Source organism: Trichosurus vulpecula, chromosome 3, assembly GCF_011100635.1.
Source record: "Trichosurus vulpecula isolate mTriVul1 chromosome 3, mTriVul1.pri, whole genome shotgun sequence".
Lineage (NCBI taxonomy): Eukaryota > Metazoa > Chordata > Mammalia > Diprotodontia > Phalangeridae > Trichosurus > Trichosurus vulpecula.
Window position 1 is genome coordinate 49,723,140 of NC_050575.1, and position 7,264 is coordinate 49,730,403.

Sequence of the window (7,264 nt, forward strand, 5' to 3'; positions counted from 1 at the left end):
GCTTTCGGAGAGCCTCTAATTCCAATGTGTTGAGCTGTTTCCTTGGACATCTTTGTTTCAGGGCTGCACCCAGAGTTCCCCCAAACCGCAGTGAAGGGACTCTGCCTCATTTCTACAATCTAAATATGGCCTGAGATCTTGGAAAGGCAGAATTTAACTTCTTAAAATCACAAGGTCCGAGCCGAGAAACTGACGATCTCGTTTACAATGACAAGCCATACCTACTATTTGTGCAGAATAATGAGACTCTCCGTGACACATACACAATTAAGAAGGTGAGCTTTCGGTCTTCTTTAAGAATTAGTTATGTTAGGGGCAGCTAGGAGGCTCAGTGAGTAGAGCACTGGCCCTGGAGTCAGGAGGACCAGAGTTCAAATCCAGCCTCAGACACTTGATACCATTACCAGCTGTGTGACCTTGGGCAAGTCACTAAACCACAATTGCCCTGCCTTCCCTTCTCCAAGAAAAAAAGGAATTAATTATGTTATTGCTATAGATATTATATATATATATATAATATATATAATAATAGCAATATAGCTATTGCTATAGCTTTTCTATAAACACTTGAATTCCTTTACAAATTTGTGAAAATCCAAACATCTTAAATATTTTCGATAAAGGTCCTGTCTTCTATAGAATGTTGTGAACTATCTCTCTGAGGCAAATATTAACATTTCAAAAATATTTGATAAGTCATTCTTTCAGCATCTCCAGTCATGTTCCATTATGGGTGATTTTCTGATTTAAAGTATAGCTAGTAGTTGTTTTGCTTAGGAGCTAAGTCAGAACTTAGCAGTGCTCCCAGTTTCTATTCTAAACTACTCTCCTTCATGTTGATCCCTGTAAAAGAGCAGAACCCGTAGACCCCCTCATTCTCTATATGCAGAGGCCTACCATCTGGACTATTGGACCTATGGGCTTCAAACTACTTGAGGAATTATGAAATGGACATTTTAGATCACTAACCCTGTTTGCCTCAGTTTCTTCATCTGTAAAAATCATCTAGAGAAGGAAATGGTAAGCCACTCCAGTTTCTTTGCCAGCAAAACCCCAAATGAAGTCATGAAGAGTTGGACACGACTGAAATACATGAACAACAACATCAATAAATTTTTCATTGGTGCATTACTTTAGTAGTCATAGAGCTACCCTTTTAGCTCAGGAAATTCAGTTTCTTTATATACCTTTATATTCCTTACCCCCTTGACCCTTAATCAACTCTGTTGCAAATAAGGATCTGTGACTATAGCAACATGAGAAGAAATTCTGGTGAGTTCATGCTGACAGAGTAGATTCCAATTCATCTATGGTTTGTTAGACAATCCTGGAGAGTTGCCTGAGGCTGATAGAGGTTGAATGGCTTGCCTAAGATCACACAGCTAGTAACCCTCAACACTGAGATTAAATCGAAGTTTTTTTCTGATTCCACACTTACATTGCCTCCTTTTCTCCCTCCCTCTCTACCTTCCTCTCCTTCTCCTCATCTGTCTCTCTGATCTCTTTCAAAAAAGAGTCTATAACCTACATTAGTGAAAATGGATGTAAGTTTGATCACGAATTTAGCAACAATGTATGTGGAAAATAGCATTTGAAAAGAACCATTGTGTTAAGCTCATGAAAAATCAACCATTTTCTCCTCTAAAGCTAGTTAGTTTTAGATAGTTTTATTTAGATAGTTTTATTTCTCATTTGGTGTTGACACGTGAAACGCTTACAGCTCAATAACTGATTACATAATTACATCTATAACAAATGGTAAAGTTGAAAGAGAAGAATCAAAAATAAAAATACATCTAAATCTAAAAAAATCTGTAAGAGTAGGTTATTTTTTAAAATAAACTACATTATATTAAGGATATGTATGACTGGAAAAGAAAATGGACTAATCAGGTAACAAGAATGAGAAAAAAGAGAACAGTATGAGATCTATAGTGGTACTTCTAGATACGGAAAGAAGAGAAAGGTCTCCAGCAAGATGGTAGATCCCACTTAAGGAGGGGAAATGACCACACTGCTAAAATTAAGTGTCCGCCAGAGCATACAAAAAGATGTGCATTTCAATTCCATATTTACCGAACATCTCCCACGTTCTGTGCGAATGGACACGTTGTATACCCTTCCTAATTTGAAAAATAAATTTAAATCTATATTAAATTTGGGGGAAATTTCGAGAGGGCAGTTTGCAGTCATTGCAGAGGCCTCTGGGCGTCGCTGTTCACTAATAGCCGAGACCATTTCCGGAAGAGCCAACCAATTCTCGTTGCTCCGAAACTAAACACCACCAGATCAGAACCGCAAACCCTCGGACTGCACTAACAGCCAGTACCTTCTGCTATTCAGATTTTCTGATGAATACCCATTACTTCTGGCTCAGAGGAGGCAAGAATTAATTCAGACTTTCGGGTGGAACCGGGACTAGTTTGTGGCAGTGAGATATAAATGACTGCTGTGCGGTGGTTCAACCGGTACAACGAGCAAATACTGCTTTGCTTTGTCCTGGGTATACTTTTGGAATCTTGTGCCACGCAGATCCGCTCCTCTGTGCCAGAGGAGATGGAGAAGGGCTCTTTTGTGGGCGACATCGCCGAGGACCTGGAGCTGAAGCCCCACTAGCTTTCCGAACGCGGACCCGCATTGTCTCCAGAGGTAAGAAGCAGTATTTTGTTCTGAATTGCAGAAGCGGTAGCTTAGTCACAGCGGACAGAATAGACGGGGAAGAGCCTTGTCCCGAGGCCCCAAAGTGTTTTTTGAATTTGGACATCCTTGTGGAGGACAAAGGGAATATTTATGGAGTGGATGTGGAAATAACTGATATCAATGATAACAAGCCCTACTTTCGGGTTGAAGAAGTAGAAGTAAAAGTCAGTGAAATCGCAGCTCCCGGAATGCGATTTCCTCTCCCAGAAGCATTTGATTCGGATGTGGGTGTGAACTCAGTCCAGAGCTACCAGCTGAGCCCGAACCACCACTTCTCTCTGCATATACAAAGTGTAACAGATGCGGCCATGTACCCGGAGCTGGTGTTAGAGCGGGTCCTGGACCGTGAGGAGGAGCCGGTTCACCATCTTACCCTCACAGCCTCGGACGAGGCTCGGACGAGTGACTGTGGTTGATTTCAATGACAACGCGCCAGTGTCTACTCAATCCGTGTACAGCGTAAATGTTCCCGGGAGTGTAACGGTGAGAACGTTACTACTCACCGTGACCGCTCCCGACCCAGATGAAGGAGTCAGGGGGAAGTGATATACTCTTTCAGGAAAATAGCTGAAAGAACCTCGAAGATCTTCCAAATGGACACTGTTACAGGAGAAATATCAACGACAGAGAATCTAGATTATGAAGAATCTGCCCTACATGAGATAGAAGTAAAAGCCAAAGGCAGTCCTGGGCTTCTGGGGAAAGCTAAGGTCCTAATTTCAGTCTCGGATGTAAATGACAACGCTCCCGAAGTGAGTATAACATCCCTCACGGAGTCAATCTCGGACGACTCTCTCCCAGGGACTGTAATTGCCCTTTTAAATGTGCATGATCAGGACTCTGGAGAGAATGGGCGTGTAAAATGCTCCATATCGGAGATTCTGCCTTTTCAACTTATCAAATCTTATGGAAATTATCACAAATTGATAACAATTGGAGCCCTAGACAGAGAGAAGGTCTCCCTGTAAAATATTACTGTGACACCTACAGACTGGGGGACCCCGCCCTTGTCCACGGACACCTACATCCCTCTGCACGTGGTGGATACTAATGACCACCCTCCCACCTTCGGTCAGGCATCCTACTCTGTGTACATCCGAGAAAACAATCCCAGAGGTGCTTCTATCTATTCTGTGATTGCCCGAGACTCGGACAGCGAAGAGAATGGCCATGTCACTTACTCAGTTGCGGAAGACATTCTCCAGGAGGTGCCTCTCTCCTCTTACATCTCCATCAACTCTGCCACTGGCGTCCTCTATGCTCTGCGCTCCTTCGATTACGAACAATTACGTGACATTCAAATGCTTGTGATTGCCCAAGACACCGGGGACCCGTCTCTCAGTAGCAACGTGTCTCTGACTCTTTTCATCCTGGATCAGAATGACAACGCCCCCGAAATCCTGTACCCCACATTCCACACAGACGGTTCCACTGGAGTGGAGTTGGCTCCTCGCTCTGCAGAGCCAGGTTACCTGGTGACCAAGGTGGTAGCAATGGATAGAGATACAGGCCAAAACGCCTGGCTGTCTTACCGTCTACTCAAGGCCACAGAACCAGGCCTCTTTTCTGTAGGCCTACACACGGGAGAGATCAGGACTGTCAGAGCCTTGCTTAAAACAGAACCTGGTCATATCAGTCACAGACAATGGAGAGCCTCCCCTCTCTGCCACTGTCAGTGTCACAGTGGCTCTGGCTGACACCATCCCGGAGGTCTTCTCAGATATCAACCGCCTGGCTGTCCCAGAAGTTCCCAGTGAATCCAATCTCACTTTCTATTTGGTCCTGGCTGTGGCTGCTGTGTCATGCCTGTTCTTTGGCGTCATCATTGTCTTACTAACACTCAGGTCATGCAAATGGAGGGCTTCACAGCTGCTGAGTTCAGGCACTAGCCATTTTGCCAGTGTCCTGCCTCAGAATTAGTTGGCATTGATGGAGTCGTGGCTTTTCTCCATATACATACTCAAGATGTCACTCTCAACTCTTTCCCCAACATTCCTATGCAGACAGTTTAACATGTCAGAAGATTTGCAAGAAAAATAAACCTCTTTCAGCATCTCAAAATTTATTTGAAGGTAAAGAGGATTCTAATATTCTCCAGGTAAGTCCCTGCTGCATTTATTACAGTTCCTTACTTGCATAGTTTATGAGATTGATAATTTCACCATTCTTTGTTGCAGTACCCTAACCCCAACAGCACATGAGCCTGTAAAGCAGCATTAGAATAATTTGTCCTCTTTGAGTAGATGAAAGTGTTTTTGATAAAGAAAAGGGAAACTTTGTTGTGATAAGGAACATAATTTGAGGGGCCCCCTTTTCTGACATGTTTGAACTGATCATCCTAACTCTGTATAAGTAATAGATTTAGAATTTAAAATTTTTTAAAATTTGAAATCAGTCATATTTTATGAAACTCTTTTTAGTCAACATCTTTCCAGTGTATTTTATCATGCCATACTTTTATTCATTCACACAGAGTGCACTGAAAACTGCCACCCTATTTAGCTTTAACTACCATATTAATAATAACTGTACCAATGGTGAAAAAAGCCTTACTATCAAGCAAAACTTCCTGGAAGCTTTCCATGTTTGAGTTTCACATTCATAAATAGTAATAGATCTAGGCTTCACAATATAAGAAATTTTTGTTTATATTTTCATCATCTAAGGAATCTTCTTTCATATTATCCTGAAACTCAGAAGTATTGAGTCAAAGTTCAGCTAACTAAAGTTCATTTTCCATCATCGTCTTTTATTTGGACCTAGTAATAATGAAACATTATAATTGTTAAATGACAAATAAGGATAGCTAGCATAAGACAGGTCAATGATAAAATATAGTGAATGTGGGCAGTTTGAAAATAGAGCATCATAGGACTTCAGAGCTGGAAGAAAATTCAAAGTTCACATGGTGCTACTCTGACTTGCATAGAAATCATATGGAATTCCTCAATGTAGTCTGCTTAAGATATCCAATGACGAGGAAACCACTACCTCCAAGAAAAATCATCCCACTTTTGGACATCCTTAATAAAAGGAAGAGTTGATATTTTATAGACATTTGGGAAAAAATTTCACTTTCAGATATTTGCTTTTTAGTAGGCCCAACCATAGGATGGTGATGATAACAACCTAGCTGTGTATTGTGTGCTTTTCACAAATAGATAAAGAGCTTAGATATAGTCCAAAGATTAGTGAAAGCTCTCCTTAATTTCTGAATAATAGAATCATAAATTTTAAAGTTATTGGAGAATATAGGAAACAAGAGAAATTTTAAAAGGGCGCAGAAATTCCATTATAAAGGACTAAAATTTATATAAAATAAATTATCCTGATGACAAAGCTAAAGCAATGAAAGTTTAGGGAACAAGTATCCTGGAACACTTCCAGAAATGGCATATGTAATCTGACTTGGAAAGAAAGGAGGATAATGCTGCTTCTTCTTGTTTTTTTAAATGTATACCTTTAAATGAAAATAAGTTTAATTCCAGAAAACAAGATGAAAAGCATCTCCTTTCTCTGAGTACTGAACAAGGTGGCTACATATGCTTAATGTTAACTATACTTACAAACTGAGGGCATGTGTTGGTGTGGCTCCAAGAAGCTGTAGCTTGTGCATTGGCCACACCCTGGTAAAACCATCTTGGCAGACAACTGACCCAGGTTGAGGGTAACCAACAGGCCTCAAAGCCATCAGTGAGTTAGGGTGGTGTCTACCCCAAGCACATGAAGACTTCCACCAGCAGAATGGTTGGATGAGAAAAAGTTGTCCCAACAGCCATGAAGGGAGCTGAAGCAGGCACTACGGAGTGCTTAAAACTTGGTCAGACATCAGAGACAGCCAAGGTCAAACACTGCATCCAAGGCCATTGCTATTTGTCTTGACTTTTGTCTTGCCACTGGACTTGTATGACTCTGGAAGAGAGAGTGGGGCTGCCAATTTTGTGCACCTCTGCCTCATTTGAAGCCAATTCATGGTGCAAGTCAGGGCATCACTCCATAATGTTATTGGTTCTCTTCAACAAACAGAAGATGAACAACAACAATCTTTCTTACAAGGAAGTGTTGATGGGGGTGGAGGAAGACATGGTGCTAAAATCAAAATGGCTGTGCTGTTTTTAAAAAGAACTAATAAAACTTGCTTTAAAAGAAAAAATAAGTTTAACATTTAGAAAGTCTTATATTGAAATAACACATTTTCCATTGGAAATGGACTTTAGTTAGCTGAACTTTGACTACTTTGAGTTTCAGAATAGTATGAAAGAAGGTTCCTTAGATGATGAAAATAAGAACAAAAATTTCTTGTGTGGTGAAGCCTAGATCTATTACTGTTTATGAATGTGAAACTCCAGCATGGAAAGCTTCCAGGAAAGTGTTCAAGTCAAATGTATGGATCAAGAGTTAAAAATTAATGATACTACCAAATTGCAGCTACAGAATCAGCCTCTGGGAGCTGCTGTCAACCCCAAAGTAGAGCTACAGCAGAGAATGAGTTTCTTTAGATGATTTTCCTGTATATGATTCACACCACAAAGGTCACTAGGAACACACTCTGGGGGACTGACTG

The 7,264-nt window shown here is 41.0% G+C and overlaps 1 pseudogene; it reads left to right on the forward strand.

Moving 5' to 3' along the window:
* The first annotated feature begins 2,442 nt into the window (after window positions 1-2,442).
* LOC118842051 lies at window positions 2,443-4,901 on the forward strand (annotated as a pseudogene).
* Window positions 4,902-7,264: the final 2,363 nt, after the last annotated feature.